The sequence below is a fragment of the Phocoena sinus genome, chromosome 3 (genome assembly GCF_008692025.1).
Source record: "Phocoena sinus isolate mPhoSin1 chromosome 3, mPhoSin1.pri, whole genome shotgun sequence".
NCBI classification, from domain to species: domain Eukaryota; kingdom Metazoa; phylum Chordata; class Mammalia; order Artiodactyla; family Phocoenidae; genus Phocoena; species Phocoena sinus.
The window spans coordinates 99,725,915-99,746,448 of record NC_045765.1 but is presented as its reverse complement, the minus strand read 5'-3'; positions in this window follow the sequence as shown (position 1 = coordinate 99,746,448).

The window sequence follows — 20,534 nt, the reverse complement described above, 5'->3', positions numbered from 1 at the left end:
GTTTCTGTCTAAGCATTTCTGCTATCTCCACTAAGGTCAGAGAGAAGGGAAATACACTGAAATCACCATCCCATCAACAGGGTCTATGGAGTAACTTGGTTGAGCTACGCATCATTCTGGGTCTTTCAGCCATATCATGTGAGTGAATGAAGTTAGTTTAAAAAGGCTTACTTACCTTTATATGACAATTGTTAAAAGTTGGAACGAGTTATCTAGAGAGGTCATATAGTCTAAACATGGAAGAAATGGTTAGAGTGGGTGCTGCCCGGTAATGGATAGTGGAACACAATGTCATATATGTTCTTGGGATAATATAAATATATTTTCAATTATATTTCTTGCTGACATGTGGGTCGATTGTTTTCCACTTCTTTCCACACTTGTGTAAGCAGAACCCTTATCATTGAGCTTGCATTAAGTTTTATATATGATTACTTTATATCTGCCACATCCTCCCTATTGGCTCGTATGTTGGCCAATGCAATAGGAAATTCTGTTCTTTCACTTAAAGCTTCTTTTTTCAGTCATTGTGGAATAAAGTAATCAGTGCTGAATCATGTTCTTTAAATGAGACTGATAAATATTTTTTTTCCTATACACAGTGGATATTAAGCAAATGACAACCTTTTTACTTGCATTAAGAGAGAAAGAAGAAGCAGTGTCCTACTTCAGCAGGAGGTACTTTTGTTTTGTGTAACTAAAGCATTTCCAATTTACGGAATAGCAGTAGGTCAAGGTCCAGGGAGGAGGTCAGTGAAAGACTAATAAAATGTATTTTCTCTTTTTCTGTATGTTTCTCTGACTAGAACAGAAACTGACCTCTACAGGATGTTTGGGTGAAGGTAAGGCTAATTTGAGGTAAATCTACTTTTTAAGTACCACAGTCTCACCTCCCTCTAGCTGGAGCCCCAGCCCCTGAGGGCAGAGTTCTTGCCAGCTTCTTCTCTTGGACTGTCCGCTCGGATAGCTCCTATCCTAACCCTGGCCCCTGCTGTTTTCCTTGATGGCTCTGATGGAAGTAGCAGAAGCACCTGGTACATGCTGGACATGGGGGATGTATTGGGGGGCAGTATTTTTCCTCTTTAGCATCTCTATTCTAACTACTCTCTTTGGGTGTAGCTTCACTCTAATTATAGCGAACACTAAACAAAGTGAACTTCAGTCCAGGAACTTTTCAGTTCCTCAATTTGAGAGAGAGAAAAGTTTTACAAATAATTTCTTCACTTACTGGTTTTCATTCTGCTTTGTGGGATACATCTAGTTAATTGATTAATCATCTAATTACTGTTGTCAGGATAGCAGACAAGTAAAATCTCTAAGCTTATTTACTATCTGAAAGTGGGCATAGACACACTTTAATTTTAGGTTTGTTCTGAGGATTAAACAAGATCATGCATAATACCTAGAACATACATTTGATAAAAGAATCGATTCAGTTCAATTTACCACCAGTATTGTGATGTGCTAAATCCACTGTTAATTCTGATTCAGAGTTTTGAGAATGGCTCAAATAATTTTATATTAACTTACTATAATAGCAACCACTTATTTGAGTGCTTACTATGTGTGAGGCTCTGTGTTAAACACCAATATTAACCTGTTAAATTTTCACTACAACACCAGGAGGTAAGTCCCGTTATCTCTGTTTTATGAAGCTTGGGTAGAAGTAGCTTGCCTAGTGGCAGCTTCTTAAAGTCTGTTTGACACCTAAGTCTGTACCCCTAGCTATAATATACTGCCTCCCTGTGACCATCTTCTAAATACTGGTGTTATATTTTGAAAGTACAATACTCAAACTTGAGCAGCTGTTCTTCTGTAATGATTGTGAAGTTGACTCAGGTAGGAATGTGTTGCAATTAAAGTGAAAAAAGACTATGGACTTGGAACTCTATGATGGTGTATGCCGTGGATCAGGTCAGCTGGGGTCAGCATCTCTTTCCTTCTAGAACATTGGCTAAGAACGGGGCTCTAGAATCATATTTCCTGGGTTGTATCCCAGCTCTGCCACTTAGTAGCTTTGTGACCTAGGGCAAGCTCAGCTTTCTGAGCCTCAGTTTTCTCATCCATAAAATGGGGATAAAATTACTCACCTCACAGAGTTGTTGTGAAAATTAAATCAGTTAATACATATAGTTTCCTTAAAATAGTGGCTGACACTTGGTGAGCACTACTAGGTATTATTAATGTTTCTACATCCTTCACTTTATATCTCCCTTCTGGCTGCCTTTCTGTGTGCATACTTGCACTCTTGCTAAGAAAGGCATAGGTTTACTTAAAAATGTTGTGATGCCTGTTCCTATGATCATAATCTGCTTTTGTAGTTTTTAGTAAATTATATAAAGAGAAAAGTTGATTGATACTCTTAATAGTAGCAATTATTGCTTAAGAATTAATGAAGACGCAAGAGGGAAGACATGGGAACATATGTATATGTATGGCTGATTCACTTTGTTATAAAGCAGAGACTAACACACCATTGTAAAGCAATTATACCCCAATAAAGATGATTAAAAAAAAAAGAATTAATGAGATTAATAATCTTTTATGTGTTTAATTCTGACTTCAAATTTATGAAATTGAAACCTGTTTAAAATCAATATTAACAAAAGCCAAAAATATTAAGTGACCCAATTGGCCTTATCTTTAGTCATCATTTCAGATTAGAAGCAAAAGTGAATTTAAAATATGTGGCTATATAGAATCTTTCCTATTTTTGTACATGCTTTGTGAGTGAGGTGCATGGTTAGATATCTTAGCCTTTTTGCCCAGCTCAAGGAAGAGTTAATGAAGTAAAGTTATGTAAAGTGCATCGAACTCCTCAGGAGAGAAGTCTTATATTAATACCTGCCTCACAGCGATGTTCTCAGACCCAATGACAGAAAGTTTGTAAATTGCCTTGGTACTCCCAGTAACATCTTGATGAAGCATCATTTTGTTTTATTGCAAGAAGCTCTAAGTTACACAGAATGCAAGTTAAGGGGGGAATAATATCCCAGTCTTTATTTTACAATCAGAAGTACGTAAATTAAAAAGGAAACATTTTGTTTTAGTTGTGAGTGGTAGAGTCGATCATTTTTATATTAGCTCTTTCCATTACTTTTGGGAGGGGGAGGAATTTATAATACACAGTTTAATCAGACACTCATCATTAAAGTATACAATGGCAGAAATAGCGATCATGATAGAGACCTTTAAGACACTAGTGTTCAAATATTTAAAAATCAAATTCCAGTTTTAAAAGAGTAAAACTCTTTTTTATATGATTACTATTAAGTTTGGCATTTTTGAGACATGTCTTCAATCGATACCTGTAATACTTACAAACATCAGTAGGGAGAATAGTATTGTAAACACATATTCTTGCTGTAGGGTACTTTTTAAATGTCTAAACACTAATCAATATAGAGAAATTAAGTATTGACTAAAATAGCTTTATAATAAGTAATTATTGGTTTGCTCTTTTAGAAATTAGACATTTTCACTTTGGGAATAAAGAGTAAATTTACTGTCATGAAATTAAAGTGTTTTTGACCTTTTTGCACAACTTTCCTCTCTCTATGAAATGATTAGGTTTAAATACGATTGCACAGCTGTATTATGTTGCAAGCATCAATTTTTAATTATTATAAGGTCAATGTGAGAACAAATGTGATTAGTATAGTACCTCAGTGCCCTTATTTGCTTTCCACTCAAAAACCACCTGGTGTTTACCAAAACCAACCTGAACCTCTCTCTGTTGATATGACTAATTAGATATATGCCAAATCCTTTATTGTTTTTCCTCAGTGTTCATCCTATATATGTTATTTTGTTGATTCTTTCAGGTTTAAAAAATACACATTGCTTGATTTAATCTCTTCCCTTCATAGAGGGACATTTATTTTACTATGTGTCTATGTGTAGGGTCTCTGTGTGTATAATCATAGCTGTTAATAACTTCACAATTCTCCTGCCTTTGTATGACATGTTGTCCTGGTCAGCTCAGGCTGCCATAACAGAATACAGTAAAGTGGGTGGCTTAACAACAAACATTTATTTCTCACAATTCTGGAAGCTGGGCAATCCAAGATCAAGGTGCCAGCAGATTCAGTGCTGGTGAGAACCCTCCTCCTGATTTACAAGTGGCCATCCTCTGGTTATGACCTCATATGGGCTTTCCTTCGTATGTGTACATACTTTTCTTTTAAGAGCATTAATTCTATCATGAGGGCACCACCCTCATGACCCCATCCTCATCATGACCTAATTACCTCCCAAAGGCCCCACCTCCAAATATCAGGACTGATTTGTATGAAGTCCATTTAAAAATTAAAGGAGTTTCATTTCCAGACATGGGTTTATTTGATTACATGTTTGTACAGATTTGCCATTCGCTCTTATTTTTCCTACTGCTCTATGAGACTTTGAATTTAGCTCTAAAAATGAAATGGTATTACATATAAAACCTACAGAATAATACATGACCTACACACTAGCCATTAAAATTCCCCAGATGTTTAGCATGAATAGTGATTCAGGTTTTAAAGCAAAAGTAGTTTTCTAATTCTTAAAGAGTTTTTTAGATTTCATTTTCTGTTGATTTATTATTTACATTTAAAAAATAACAACACTAGACAAAAAAACATTTGTTGTATTTAGTAAATGAAGTAGCATATGGTTTCCTATAAACTAGAAACGTGCAGGCCAGATATTCCATCTCTGTGGCTTGGGGAATGAATGTTCAGAAGCTGGTTGGGCTCTGGTGGGAATCTTAAGATGTTGTAGTGGAGAACAGACCTCACCAGGCTGTGACAGGGGCCAAGTGGCTGGTGGGGAAATGACTCATTAGTATTGATCAGGGTGGGCTCTGAAGAAGATAAGTCTTGCCTTTGTTTCCTCCATACTTCTTCAGTCAATTGAGTAGAGGCATAAAGGCCACTTATAAGAATTACAAGAGGGCTTCCCTGGTGGCGCAGTGGTTGAGAGTCCGCCTGCCGATGCAGGGGACACGGGTTCGTGCCCCGGTCCGGGAAGATCCCACATGCCGCGGAGCAGCTGGGCCCGTGAGCCATGGCCCCTGAGCCTGCGCGTCCGGAGCCTGTGCTCCGCAACGGGAGAGGCCACAACAGTGAGAGGCCCACGTAACGCAAAAAAAAAAAAAAAAAAAGAATTACAAGAACTTATTCCTATGTTAGATGATGCAGCTTCCCCCTCCCCCATTCCCTTCTCATCTACTGTGTTATTTTTGAGTCACATATTCTAAAAATAGTTGCTTTTAAAAAAGAAATATGTAGGGCCTAAATTTCTCTTGTTGAGAAATTTTAGGGCCTAATAATTAGGGTCTAATGATCAAATTCTAGGCATTGAAACAAGGAGTTAGGAGATATTTTGGGATTGTATAGTTCTCTTCTGAACTTCTTAAATTATGTTACCCAAGAGTAAGCTTATTCGAAATGGTTTTACGAGCCACTTTTTCTCCTACTCCACTACCTACTGCCTCTACTCTCACTACCTACATAGCAGAATATTTGTGAATAATGTACCACAAACATTGCTAGAAAAATTCTTTTTATTTTAAACAGGACATTGTGAAAGTAAGGAAAGAATTTGTTATACACTAAACTTGTAGAAAGATCACGAATGTATGATTTGATAGAATGTAAAAGCCACAGAAATATTGATGATCAAGGTTAAAATCATGCTTTATTCCTCCCAGCCATGGAATTTGGGCAAAAGCTTTTTGAACTAGGAAAATGTCACTGATTCAAGAGATCACACATCTGATGAAGGAATTACATGGAGTCTTTCTCAGTTACCTTCACTGAGCCCAGCACTTTTCCCAAGATATAATTAAACATCTTAAGATGAGGTGGCCAGCTATGGCACTTTATTTTCAGTCTCTAACGGCTTCTAGATTTGCTTTACCTTTCAAGACTATGCTAATTGTTTTCCAGCTTTTAGATGTGTAATTGCATGGATTGTACATTTAGAGAAGATTTTGCTCTGTTCAGTTTGGTGGTCAGGGGAGTCTAGTGTAGGGAGTATAAATAGGGCCCACAAGATGAAGGTGTAAGCAGTATCATACTGATATATGTTTCTAGGTCAAATAAAGTCCATGTATTCATTATCCACCTCAGTTTGGCTAGTTAATCATTATTAGTCATAGTTTGTTGCTCTCTTCTTTTTTTGTATGGAATAGGATGCTCAGGTTCTATCCAACCTGAAAACACGAGGGAAGTGCTTTAGGGTACCATTTAACTTGTTTTTGCCATTGTGATAGATGCTTTTGGTACAAACTTTGATGACCAATTTGGAGGTGCAGGGCTCCCATTCTAAGCAAAGAAAGGAGAGGGAATCTTTCTCAAGTGATGGTCTTTAAAAGACTATTGGAAAATGAAAATTTTGAATAACCTGGAGACATTTTACCTACCCTGCTTGTATCAGCCCTTCTCTGGCATAGTGATTTTTTTCCATGAAGCCACATGAATAGTCAGTTATCCTATGAAACATGATCAATCACAGTAGGAAAATGAAAATTAATATTAGAATGAGATATCATTTTACACTCCTAGATAGCAAAAATTAAAAATGAGGACTGTAACAAGTGATGGTAAGGACAGGGAGAGATGAAACACATAAGCTGCTGGTGGGAGAATAAACAGGTGCAATCACAGGCCATAGTCACAATGTTTAACTACTGGGTCAGGCATTGACCCTTTAGTTACTGAACTGTGGGAAGGTCTCTGACATCTAGGAGGCTGGCCAGGTAGTGTGACCAACTTGTCCCCGTTTGCTGGGAACTTTTTTGGTTTAAAACTGAACATCCTGTGTTCCCCAGACCCTCTCAGTCCCAGGAAAACCAGAATAGTTTAGTCACCCTATGGCCGTATTAACTGCAAGGGGACCCTCAACGGACCCAGGGTAGCAGCTGTTTCTTAAGTGTGGAATTATTTCAATATTTAAAAAACTGGTGAAGCCATACTGGTGAGCACCTGCTGAACACTAGTCCTGGATACACACACGTTGCAAGACAATGTGATGTTATCCTATGAAACTCAATATACACGTATCCTATGACCCCCAAATTCCTCTCTATCACAAATGTATTAGGGCATCTTTTGCACATGTATACTAGGAGATATGTACGAGAATTTTGTAGCATTGTTGTCTGTAATAACACAAAAAAAATTGGAAACAACTTGAACATCCTGCAATAAAATACTGGATGACTATATATTTAGCTTTTCACACAATGGAACACTATGAAGAAGTGAAAATGAAAGGACCATGACTAAAAGCAACATGTGAGTTCATCTCTCAGATAATATTGTGCCAAAGAAACAAGTTGAAAAATATACAGCATATGGTTCATTTATATAAAGTTAAAAGTAAGCAAAAGTCAACAATATTTTTAAAGGGATACAAACATGCAAATTATAAAGAAAAGCAAGTGGATGGAAAATACAGAAATTCATGATAGTGATTCCCTGTGGGGAAGGGGCTCACAAAGGGCTTTGAAATTACTTGAAATGTTCCATTTCTTAAGCTAAGTAGTGATAAGTGTTTGTTCTTTTTATTCTTTTCACCTAACATATATGATTTATAGTTTATTTATACACACACAGTATTTAATAAAAAATATGAAAATCCAAAAAAGAAACTTTGGGGAGTTCCTAAAAAATACATTTGCGTCTTTCATGTCCTTCAAAGGGATATGGGAAGCTAACCATTTAACAAATAGTTATTGATTCCCTACTGGGTTTTAGTTATTTAAGGTTGAAAACACCCAAATCCTGCCTTCATAGGACATAAATTCTAGTGGGAGAGAAGAATGATAAGCATGAGTAAATATATAAGTAGATAGATACAATACATATGTTATAACATTTCAGGTTAAGATTAGCATTACAGAGTAATAAAAAGCAAATAAGGGGAAAGAGGGTGATGGTGGGGTGTCGGAGGTGGATATTTCCAAGTGGTTAGACAAGGCCTCCGGAAGCTCGCGGCATGTGATAGAGGCCTGGAAGAAGTGTGGAACCAGCCATATGAATATTTGGGGGAAGAGCATTTTAGGTAGAGTGAAGAGCCCACTAACTCACTGTGCAAGGACCACTCTAAAACCTTCCTCCTTATCCAGGGCATTGTGTGCAAAAAGCAGAGGTGGCCGCTGCTCACATATCCAGATACCTTCCATTTTTCCAGGCTCGGGGAAGTTATCCTTTTGTCCTCAATAAGGCCACTTTCCATCCTCTCCAGACTCTATGGCCTCTTATAAGTAGAAGATTTTCAAAATGGAGCCCTATTAACTTTCCCCTTTAACAAGAGAGTTCCCAGCCCTCGAGGAGTCCTGGGTTCATTTGCTCTCTGGTAGGGGGAAGAGGACAACATCTTTCATCCTTTTGAGTCTTGAAAGAAGCAAGAAGAAAACATGGATGATTATTGCAATAGACTATCTTGCCACGTTATGCACGATACAATGCTAGTCTGGTTGATTACGATGTCTGCTAAAGCCCAAGAACCAAGCTTCAAAAAGTCGGGTAGAGGTCTTCCCTGGTGGCACAGTGGTTGAGAATCCGCGTGCCAATACAGGGGACACCAGTTTGAGCCCTCGTCCGGGAAGATCCCACGTGCTGCGGAGCAACTAAGTCTGTGTGCCACAACTACTGAGCCTGCGCTGTAGAGCCTGCGAACCACAACTACTGAAGCCCGTGTGCCTAGACCCCATGCTCTGCAACAAGAGAAGCCACCGCGATGAGAAGCCCGCGCACCGAAACCAAGAGTAGCCTCTGCTCGCATTAACTAGAGAAAGCCTGTGCGCAGCAACGAAGACCCAATGCAGCCAAAAAAAAAAAAAAATCTAGAGCAGGTTTTCTATAGTCATTATCTTTAGGTTAGGAAGTTTATGCTTAGCTGTGGGTGATAGATGCAGTGACAAGATGCATAATATTGTCAAGCCACCTCCATTTTACTGAGCCTCAGTCTCTCTTCTTCTACCCGAAATGGTTTTTGTGCAGATTAAATAAACTAATGAGTGTGAAGCTGCTTTGTAGTTGATATTATCTCTGCAGTAAAGGTAAGAATAGCCATTTGGAATGAGAGACAAATTTAATTTTGAATCCTGATTCTACTTACTAGTTGTGGTTAAGTTTCTCTTCTGAGTTTTGACTTCTTCATTCATAAGCTAAAAGTTCATTCAAAAAATATTTTGGTAGCTTACATAACCAGACACTGTATGAGGCATTATAAAATAATAATAATGGTAATAATACTCATTATTAACTCAAAAGTTTGTCTTGAGGAATAAATAACTTACCTACAGCATCCAGTACATTGTTTGGTGAGTAATGGTGGAAGTAACTGTTATTAACATATCACATGAGTAATGCGTACATCTTCAGTTCTGATATTTTTCTTGCACTCTAGACTTGTATATCCCATTGCTGTCTTGGTATCTCTGCTTGGAGATATTATAGATCTTTCAAATTTCACATGTCCAAAAAACAAACCCTCAATTCTTTGCTTAATGTTTTCTTGCTATCTTTCTTATCTCAGTAAATAGCAAAATCATCCTTTATTTTGCTAAGGCCTCAAATCTCTTAATTATCCTTGACCCAATGTGTTCTATCACATGCTATATCCAGTTTAGCTGACACATTCATTATGATTTTGTAACTAAATAAATGATGGCTTAGAGAGTTTAAGTAATGTGGGCATGATCCCACAGCTAGTAAAATAAATGGGGGCATCAGGATTTCAGCTCAAGTCTTCTGATTTGTAGTCCAGGGCTCTTTCCATTTTACTATTATTCTAATTATTCTACTATTTTGAGGTGTCAGGGCATGAGTAGGGATTCCTCTTTATCATCTTGGTTAATTAAATGAACCAGTGCATGTTGACTTAATACTCATATAATAATTATCACCTCTAGCAAATGCCAGAGGATATAAATGCAGCCAGAAAATTATGAAGTACCATTCAAAGAAAACTATTTGTTTCTGAAAATCCAATTTCACTAGAAGGACAAAAGGAAATTTATATTATCAAATAAATAGGGCACTGATGGAAAGCAAATTTTGTATGAGCTTACACTATGAGATACTGTCATACAAAACCAATGACATCTTTCAGAATCGGTTAAAAGCCACAACATAAGCAATAGAGGGAACTGGAAATCTCTGTTTAGTCATGAGGAAATCTCCAGGACAGTAGGAATGGCAATTATATTTTCCAAGCAAAATAGACACTCTTCTCTGTTGCCAAATGTTAGTAAGAAACATAGCAGGCAGAGAGTAAGATGAAGCGAGAAAAGCACGAGAGAATTTATTTATGCTGATTTAAAGAATGCTGAGTGTCATACTTATTAACTGCAACAAAGAGGCACTAATTAGGCTTACATTTGATGTTGAAAGCAGCAACTTTCTCTGTGATTTCTCAAACTAATTTTTAAATAAAAATATAGGAACCCAAGAAAGTAATTTGATTAAAACTCTTTACTTTTGACATTGGTAATTACCACAATATTTTTTTATTGCATTCTCTTTGAATATCATGATCTATTTAACTTTATGATGGCTGTCACTGACATACTAACTGCTAGAAGTTGATATGGTAGTACAGTTATCATTAGTACTTACTGATGTGTGAATTAAACATTGGTATAAAAGATGCTTCTCACGGTCACGGAAATGTTAATTAAATTGGTAAGAATAAAGACACTTCTCTGGAGGAATTTTTAATTTTAGCAGTCAGAATAAATACATTACACATTGGGAGAGTCTGATTCATGTATTTTGGGGTAGAGGAAAAGTGACTTTGGCAGGTTCCCTCTTAAAGTCATCAAATAGGCGTCTGTTTTTCTAATTAAGTATTTTGACATAAACTTTGAATGTAATAAGGTAATATTAAAAGATGACTTATAGAAAGATAACTCATAAGGCAATAGGATGATGAGGCTGCCAAAAAAAGCTAGTACAGTTTTTAACTGTTTTAAAGCTATGGTATAAGGAAGGAGAGGTGGTGCTGTTGCTGTACTTCCTGTTGGTGGGATGGATATGGGCTGTTGTCTTCATCGGTGAGGGCTGTGGCTTTGGGAGAGGAGGACAACGACCCGTGTTGGGAGAGGACTGGAAACCATGACAATGAAGCCAGTTCTGAAAGTCATGGGAATATTTAGTCTAGAGAGAGAAAGACATAGATGACTCTTTCTTTCCTTTTTTTTCTTTCTCTTTCTCACTCTCTTTTTTTCTCTTTCTCACTCTCTTTTTTCTTTGTCTCTCTCTCCTTTTTGTTCTTTCTTTCTTTCTGAGAAAGAAGCATTGGTTAACTGGTGTCCTTGTTATAGTGGCTAGTAAATATTAGTATTTTCCTCAAGTGTGTCAGAAAGCCCATTAAAATGAGTGAAAAAAATTTTTTTAACCACTGGACAGTCTTTTTCTTTTCTTTTTTATTGAGGTATAATTGAAAAATAACATTATATTAGTTTCAGCTGTACAACATAACAATTCAGTATGCAAAATGATCACTACAATAAGTCTAGTTAACATCCATCGCCATACATAATTACAAAAATTCTTTTCTTGTAACAAGAACTTTTAAGATCTACTCTCTTAGCTGCTTTCAAATATGCAATACAGTATTATTAACTATAGTCATCATGCTGTACATTACATCCCCATGACTTATTCATTTTATAAATGGAAGTTTTTGCTTTTTGATCTCCTTCACCCATTTTGCTGACCTCCCACGCCCCACCTTAGGCAACCACCAAACTATGAGATTTTTTTTTTTTTTAACAGAGGTACTGAAAGATTCTTCACTTGAAAGGATCTATTCTCCATAAAAGGCAGTAGGGATTATGAACAATGTGTATATATATATATATATATATATATATATATATATATATATATATATTTTTTTTTTTTTATGGAGATATGTATATTTAAAACCAGGACAGGACTCACTTATATGGAGTCATATATTAAACCTCAATTGACTGGCACCATGTTCTCAGTTTATTTAGGGGATTTTTGGTGCCTGTTATGGTCTGGCACTCTGGCAGCTGTCTAGCTTACCAACATCTTAATTCAACTTTGATTGGATGACATGATTATTGGAAAGATACATAATAAAATTAAGTGGAGCTTAAATGTCTGGGATACAGGACTCTTAAGTTCATCCCAGCCCTAAAATACTGTAGTAGAAAATTACAAGATAATTTGGTATTCAGAGATACACAGAAACATCTTGACTGAAACCATTCAGCTAACCAGTTGATCTGTCTTCTTATGTTTCTTGAAATTAGAACAAAATGGTTAGAACTACAGACCAATTACCAGAAAGAAGAGTCAGTAAAATTCACGCACTGTTCTTCTTCCTTTTGTGCTGTCTCTCAAAAGATTTGTGTTAGTTTTTGATTATAGAATCTTCCAAATGAAAATGATTGCATTTATAACTTTTCCGAATAAAATTTAAAAAAAAATTTGAAGTTGATATCCAGAGTGGAGAATAAGCACTCTGTTTCATTACTAATGTAACTTGTGACTTCTAATTAAGACAGAGGCAGTTTGCTGAAGAGACAGCTTGGGTGAAGCGTAAACAGAGGGTGGTTTGTAACTTGCAGATGGGGTTTTCCTGTTTTTGCCTCTAGTCAGCTTTTTATTTTAAATCATTTAACCATGAAAACAATGTGTGTGTGTGTGTGTGTGTGTGTGTGTGTATTTTAAGTTACTTCTTATAACATATTCCAATCAAACATTTATCAGGGGATAAATAGAATGCTTTTTTTGGTCTATTAGTGACCAGGGATCTGCTGTGGTTCACTCCTACTTTTTGCCGGCTGGGTGTTATAACTGGTCTACAACTGGGATTGCCCTATGATCTTGACTTTGGTAATGCAGGAATATCATTAGCTCAGCTCCCTAGTATAATTCTGATTGAGAACTTGGTCGTGGCCCATGCTAATTATCCAGGAGCCAGAAAACAAATTTGCAACTTATTTGGGCTTATTTGCTCTTCACTACCACATTAAGTAGGAAAACTATGAAATAGTAGAGATAAACTTATAAAGCAGGAAACTATACCTATATGAAGAAAACTGTAACATCTGTTGAAGTCCATTAACCAATCTGAAAGACACTGTGCTCTTGAATGGGAAGACTCAATAACATAAACTGTCAATAATACCAAATTAATACATATATTTAATGCAACTTCAACTAGAATCTCAATATTTTAAGAACACATTGGATAAAATGATACTAAGTATTTGAATGTAAAAGAATTAACCACAAAAGGTAGCCAAAAATGTTAAGATGAACAGTGAGAATAAATTTGTCTTAATACATATTAAGACATTAATCCATTAGTAACAAATAATATGGGTTGGTATAGTATCAGAATTTATATATATATATATATATATATATATATATATATATATATAAAATAGAGAGCTCAAGGCAGTATACAAGGGATTTAATATACGGCAGTTTTCTGGGAACACATGTTGTGTTTAATAAATAGCATTAATACAGCTGGTTATTTATTTTGAAGAAAGTAAAAGTGGGCTCTTCATTCCTTTTATCATATACAAGATATAAATTCCAACAGGAATAAGGATTTAGATATTATGTATTCATTGAAATAAGTTATTAACTCTCTACCCTCTACCAGCTGAGTTGGAGAGATTTTCAAAAAGTAGAGATAAACCATGCCAGTCCCCACCCACTCCACCACACACACACAGTGAAAGCCACAGAAAACTATCTTCCAGGTTTCTAACACTGGTTATCTTGATGAAAATGTGATGACTCATAGCAAGGTAGAGGGAAGACAAGGAAAATAAACACATAAGCAAATAAGTAAAGAAATAAAGTTGTTCACAATAAAAAAATACCTTGGGTGATATAAAAGTGTGTGTGTGTACAGATGCATAGAGACCCATGAGGCAATGATCACTAAAGTATTAACGGTGGTTGTTGCAATGTTAAGGAATTTCTGATGATTTTTGCCTTCTTCATTATGCTCTTCTGTATTGATGAAATTTTATTCATAAACAACATTTACAATTATATAAGCAGAAAAACAACTGACAAAGTTTTTCTGACTGGAGGGCAGTCAGACCTGAGGGATAACAGGAGGAAAAGTGCAGGGTTTTACATTTGCAAAAGAAGATACTAAGTCACTATGTAATTCAGCCACTGTTAATAGTTTTGCCTATCTAAAAATAGACATGCTAAGAAAAAAAATCACAATTTGTTATAGAATATGAAGCTTTTACTTGTTTTCTCTAAGCATTTTTGCAGTGTTTGTGGAGAAAGAGGGATAAGCTTATAACAAAGGGAGGAACATAATTTTTGCTGCCTCTATAGCTGTGATAATTTTGTACTGTGTCAGTTAAGCTTGGTCTATATTTCCCATTGTTCTTTTTCCTGTTTGGTTCTGGGTTAGAGTTGCCACAAGAGAAATATGAATGAGATTTGGGAGGCATAAGTGAAGCAGCAGCCATTACACTGGGATACATGTGCCTAATGAACTTATGAATATTGCTCAATAGATTTAGACATTACCAAATAGTTTTTTAGTATTTGTAGTAAAACGAAATGAGGAGAGAGAAATGAACTCAAGAAGGAACCTTTTTGAATATAATTTAGAGAAATTTAAGGAACAGTTTTAAAGCAAAATTAGAGGAAATATAAAGAAGTCAGGACTTTCTGTGTTAGAAAAATAAAATTGTTTCTCATCTTCAAAAATTCTCAAAGTCAGTGATGACATCAGAAAAAGATCAAATCCAGGATGGTACAAATAAAGATCTCAAGAATACGCCTGTAAGATTCTTTGTTATGACCATAGAAAAATGTAAGGGTGTTTTTTCTTTTTAGTTTGACATTAAGTTCTATTTGTTGAGAGGCTATTTTTTAAATGACAGAAAGTCTAATCTACATCCAAGATCATCTTTTTTTAAAAGAATTTTATTTTATATTGGAGTATAGTTGAGTAGCAATGTTGTGTTAGTTTCAGGTGTACAGCAAAGTGATTCAGTCATACCTATACATGTATCTATTCTTTTTCAAGTTCTTTTCCCATTTTTGTTACAGAATATTGAGCAAAGTTCCTTGTGCTATACAGTAGGTTAAGGGTGTGCTTAATAGAACTTCTAAGAATATTCTGGTATATCTTTTCTGCTAGAAAGTAGAGCCTGTGAGGAACCTTAAGAGTTTGACTCAGATATTTTCAACTAGACAGACTTCTAAGTATGCTAAGGTCACTGTCCCATGGGATCTTGGTGCATAGGCCAAGTCTTTTTTGGAAAGAAATTGGGGTGTGACTTTTGTTGAATGGAGTGGATTATAATTTGACACACAGGAAGCCCCTAAGGCTTTGAAAGAATTGTATAAAGTTGGAATGAAAGGGATGAGGTTATACAAATGAAAAGTTTTTGTTTTCTTAACCTGCAGGAGGCAAGCTGAAAAAATTAGTTATAAGGATGGTTATTCTCATGGGGAAAGAAGGATGACTCAGAGGGCCAGAACCAAGATCCCAGAAGGAGCAACCAAAAGCTCCAGTGAATCATTCTCAGGAAATAGGACTGTGCCATGATCAAGGAACTGGTGACCCATGCCCAAATGGATTTCAGAACTATTGTGGACCTGCTGTGTCCTTCCCATCTAGTCTCTTTGTGACAGGGAGTATCTATTTCAGTTATCCTATGCCTTCTCACCATCGTGTGGGGTGTGCATGTGGCAGATAATTTGTCTTTTAGTTAACAAGTCTTCAGATTGATAAGAAGTATACTGGAAGAGCTAAACCTGAGGAAACAACACATCTGATTTAAATGACAAGATTTTGGCCCTCAAGTCTGAGCCTTAGGTCACAGTGGGATGAGAATGCTGGGAGTCTTAAGAGAGTGAGTGGGAGGAGCATGGATTTTGGTGGCCAAAGGGTAGATTGTGATAGATAGTAAAATATTACCCTTGTGAATTCTATTCCTCTTTACATATACATGCTGCTACTCATGTCAAGGGGTTGAGTTTAATTTCTTTCCCCTTGAATCTGCGCTGACCTCAGTAACTTGCTTGACCAATAGAATGTGGTGGAAATGATGTTATGGGACTTCTGAGGCTGGATGATAAGAAGCTTTACAGCATCTGCCTTGGTCTATGGTGATGCTTGCTTATGAGACATCTCCTCTTAGAAACTCGCTGCTGCTGTGAGAAGCCCAAGAGACACAGGGAGGCCACTTGCAGGCACTCCGGTTGAACACTCCCGCTGAGCTCCCTCCATGAGCCAGCATCACTGCCAACTTGGATGAGCAGCCTGGCTGAGCTTAGCCACTGCCTTACTCCAGTTGCATGAGAGACCCCAAGTAAGTGCCACCCAGCAGAGCTCAGTCAATCAATAGAACCATGAAAGACTGTAATAAAATGCTTAAGCCACTAGATTTTATGTTGCTTTATTACATAGCAATAACAAAACAATAACCATTTTCCACACCTTGCACACCTTTCACACCTTTTCCCATGTGGAATACCTTGCTGTGACACTTTTCTAGCATTCCACAAACAAACCTTTAATCTGGATTCTCCTTCAAAACTCTAAATAAAGTTTACTCTCTCCTTTACTGAGTAATTCACTTGTTTCTGACTCTCTCCTCTGCACTTGAGATATAATTTGTCTCATTTTAATTTGCACTTAGTTACATTTTGTTTTCAAAAGTCCTTGATTAATTCTCAGCTGGTGTATCCTCTGCTTTTTCTATTTAGTTGTAGATTTCGTAAGACAGACTCAATCTCCTATTTTCCTCCTCACAGCCTCCCCTTCACAGTCCCCAAGTTTACACTGATCACTCAATAATTTTAACTGCCTAAATCTCTTCTAGATTGCTTTTTAGAACTGGATGGACAACACTCTCTGTTGTCCTAGCAGCCCTACTGAACTGGCTTACTATCAACTGTTAATCACTCCATGAAATTTTCTGTTCTATACCACGTTAATGGCATGGTATTCTGGTGACTACTGACTAATCTTGAGCTGCTATTAATCTGTTTCCTTATTTTTCCCTGATCCTGTCTTGACCTGCTCGATCTACCCATCTTCCTCATTTCTTACCTGTGGCCCTGGTAGTTTTTCCTGTCTTAGGCCAAGCTTTTTCCTATCTTAAGACCTTTGTCTTTGGGGTTCCTTCAACCCTGAATTCAATCCTTCAATCTTTGCATTTCTTCTTTTCCTTGGCTTCTTTATACCCTTCTGCTCTCAGATCAAATGTCATATCCTCAGAGAACTTTTCTGACCACCCACCCCAAAGTAGCTCCAAACTCCACTCCTGTCTCTATCCTTTTATTTGGCTTTTCTTCATTGTGTTAATCATTACATGGGATTATCCTCCTCGTTTGTTTGTTTAATCTATGGCTTCTCTTAATCTTGTTTGCCCTCCTCTCTCACTAGTATGTGAGGTCCAAGAGAGAAGAATTCTTTTTTTTTTTTTTTGGTTGTTTATTTCAGTTATATATAGCTACATGTTCAGAGTATGGCAGATTGCCTGGTGCATAGCAGATATTCAATAAATATTTGTTGAGCGAATAAATAAACTCATATTCTTCTCCCTCATCAGCACTGGGTGAGCCTTGGGGAACCAGCTCTATCCAGGAGTTCTTGATTCTGCCTACTGGGAACTGCAGTGACAGCACCTGGGCTGACTGGTGGGAGGGGTAACAATGGGGAAGGAAACTACTGTAACAAGTTTAAAGAAGTTCAACTCATTCTGCTAAGGTTAAATTAAAAATATTGGAGTCTTATATTTCTTATTAATATTTTTGTGCTTAAAATCTGTGTTTATGATTCAGTGAGCCAGAATTGGGATGACTGAGTGTCAAAATGAAATATTTTATTTTAAATTATGTTTATTACTTTGCCAATTGGAGCAAGTTTAAAAAATTTTAAAGATAAGTATTTTTATTAACTTAAACAATAGGCAGAATATTTGCTTTCCTCATATATATTTATATGGCAGCTTAAATAATGGAATCAGTTGTTAATCTTAACTTATCTGGTGTCATATAGGTAATTTTCTTTCTGAGTGTGTAACATTATAGATTCCAGAGGAAGTACATGTTTTTCAAGATTCTACAAGGAGAGTTGCCTGTAATAAACTTGGAAATCTTTATTCTTTAAAAACATGTAAGTCTGTCACTTCTTAAGCTCACCCATATCCTATGTTCTTCTTCCAGGCACATAGGAGGATTATGTTTTCTCCCAACCTTGCAGTTAGGAAAAGCCATGTAACTAGTTCTGGCTGATGGGCTATGAGCACAAGAGACTTATAATTTAGTCATGTAATCACTGTCTCAGGACCTGCAGCTCTTTCTTCTACAGTGTCTTGGGAGGGTTTATACTCCAGATGATGCAGCTATGAGATGGTAGGGCCTCCACAAACCAGGCTCCCTCAGTGACTCTCTGGTGACCTATGTGGAGTATGTAGAATGGGTCCCTGAGCCACTGAGTCCCTAAATGACTGTCTGTGGACCTGTTTGGGGTACATAGAATGAACCAAAAAGTATTGTGTTTGGCCACTGAGACTTTGTGGTTGGTTATTACTGCATTGTAGCCAATTCTAAATGCAAAATATAGTTGACAAATGGAACTGAGGTTGATTTTTATTAGCTTATCTCTAGTAGAAAAGATTTATAAATGTTTAAGGAATCACTTTAAACTATTTTGCTAATTTTTTTAAAGAACAAAGAAATTTGTATGATGTATGTCTGAATTTAATAATGGGGAATACTTTGTATGTTCCCAGTTTTTCTTGATAGTATTGAAGAAAAAACTGTGTACTTAAGTACCTGGTTATAGCATTACAGATGCTTGATCATATGTGGATACAGAGGAAGAAGCTCTGGGTCTTCTGTGGCTTTAATTCACAAAAGCATCTTTTAATTCCACTTAAAAGTAGCTGTAGCTACTGTCACTTAAGATATTTTTTCAGCTTTCATTGTGCGATGGAAATTAACATTTTTATTAGCACAAATTATTCTTGTTTACTAATTCCAGAAATGTCCAAAAGCAAGAACAGCCTTCTGGGCTGTTCAACTTTGGAAGAGAATAGAATAGTAAATCAACGGGTGGATAGGACCATATATCATATTAAACACAGGGAATTCACCACAAAATCATTACACTAAAAAGCGACAATTTTGATTGATTAAAATGGTATGGGCTGGATAATGTTAAATCACTCTGAGTGATATGACATTATAATTTTATACAGCATATTTCTGCCAAGACAATGAAGGTAAAAGGCATTGTCATCAGATGATAATAGACAATAAGAAGAATCCTGATGTTAGATTTATTACCTGGTTTAGATTTAGAAAGAAGTAATTCTTGTCCTGTTCCACTTATCAAGTGACTGTAAATTCAGTGATGATGTAAAATTCTAAGGCAGAGCCACTTACAGGTTTGACAAAGTGCCAGCTATAAAGTATTTATTGTTCTCAGTGTTTCTGTCTTACACACTTAAATATTTATCATAAACATAAGTCCCTCTGATAAATGTTTCTGATCTTTGTGGCTAGATTATTTTTTTTAACATCTAGATTTTTCATCAGAAAGTACATCTACATTTTTATTATGTTAATAACTTTGAGCTAATCATTTGAAAGGGTAATAGGTGAGTTTTACAATTTTGTTCCTTTTAGCTTCTGTTTTTTTTAAAAAATATTTATTTATTTGGTTGCACTAGGTCTTGGTTGTGGCAGGCGGGCTCCTTAGTTGTGGCTCGCCGGCTCCAACTAATTTACAGTTAGGTCCCCACAGTTTCTTAAATTCATGGATTAAAAGTGAGAAAGCTTTTACATTTGGAACATTTTCTGACTCAAGGATAAGGAAGGTTAGTATGAAGCTAAGTTCTCTGACCCTGTAATAATTTATGTGGAACATTCAGTATCAGTGTCATTTTCTTGAATATCAAAGGCTAAAGATTATTTTGAATAAATCTAAACTTAAAAGAAGGCTCTGGGAAATATGACATGTCTGTTGAGCAGGCTGTTTCATAGGAGAACAATTAGTTGAATTCAGGGACATTTCTTCAATTTTAGCCATCTCTGTGAAAGAACAACAGGGAGGGCTGGCTGTCAAAGTTACATCTGTCACTCAATTTTGTTTTAACTTTCAGTTTTATATTCCCTCGAGATAAATCCTTCAAGGCCATAATAAATAATTCTCCAAAATAGCATATAGCAAAGAAAGAATGCTATTTCTGATCTTCATCTGGGTTTTATCTTAGGAGTTATAAAGACAAATCCTTAGTTTTGGACTAATTTTGAATTGTTGTCTGTATTGGAGAGTTGGGTTCCCTTTGCTAAGAAAGTGTTTCAATTTCCTAATTTAAATTTACTTCAACAGGACTTCTGAGGGCTTTCCTGGTGGCGCAGTGGTTGAGAGTCCGCCTGCCGATGTAGGGGACACGGGTTCGTGCCCCGGTCTGGGAAGATCCCACATGCCGCGGAGCGGCTGGGCCCGTGAGCCATGGCCGCTGAGCCTGCGCATCCGGAGCCTAT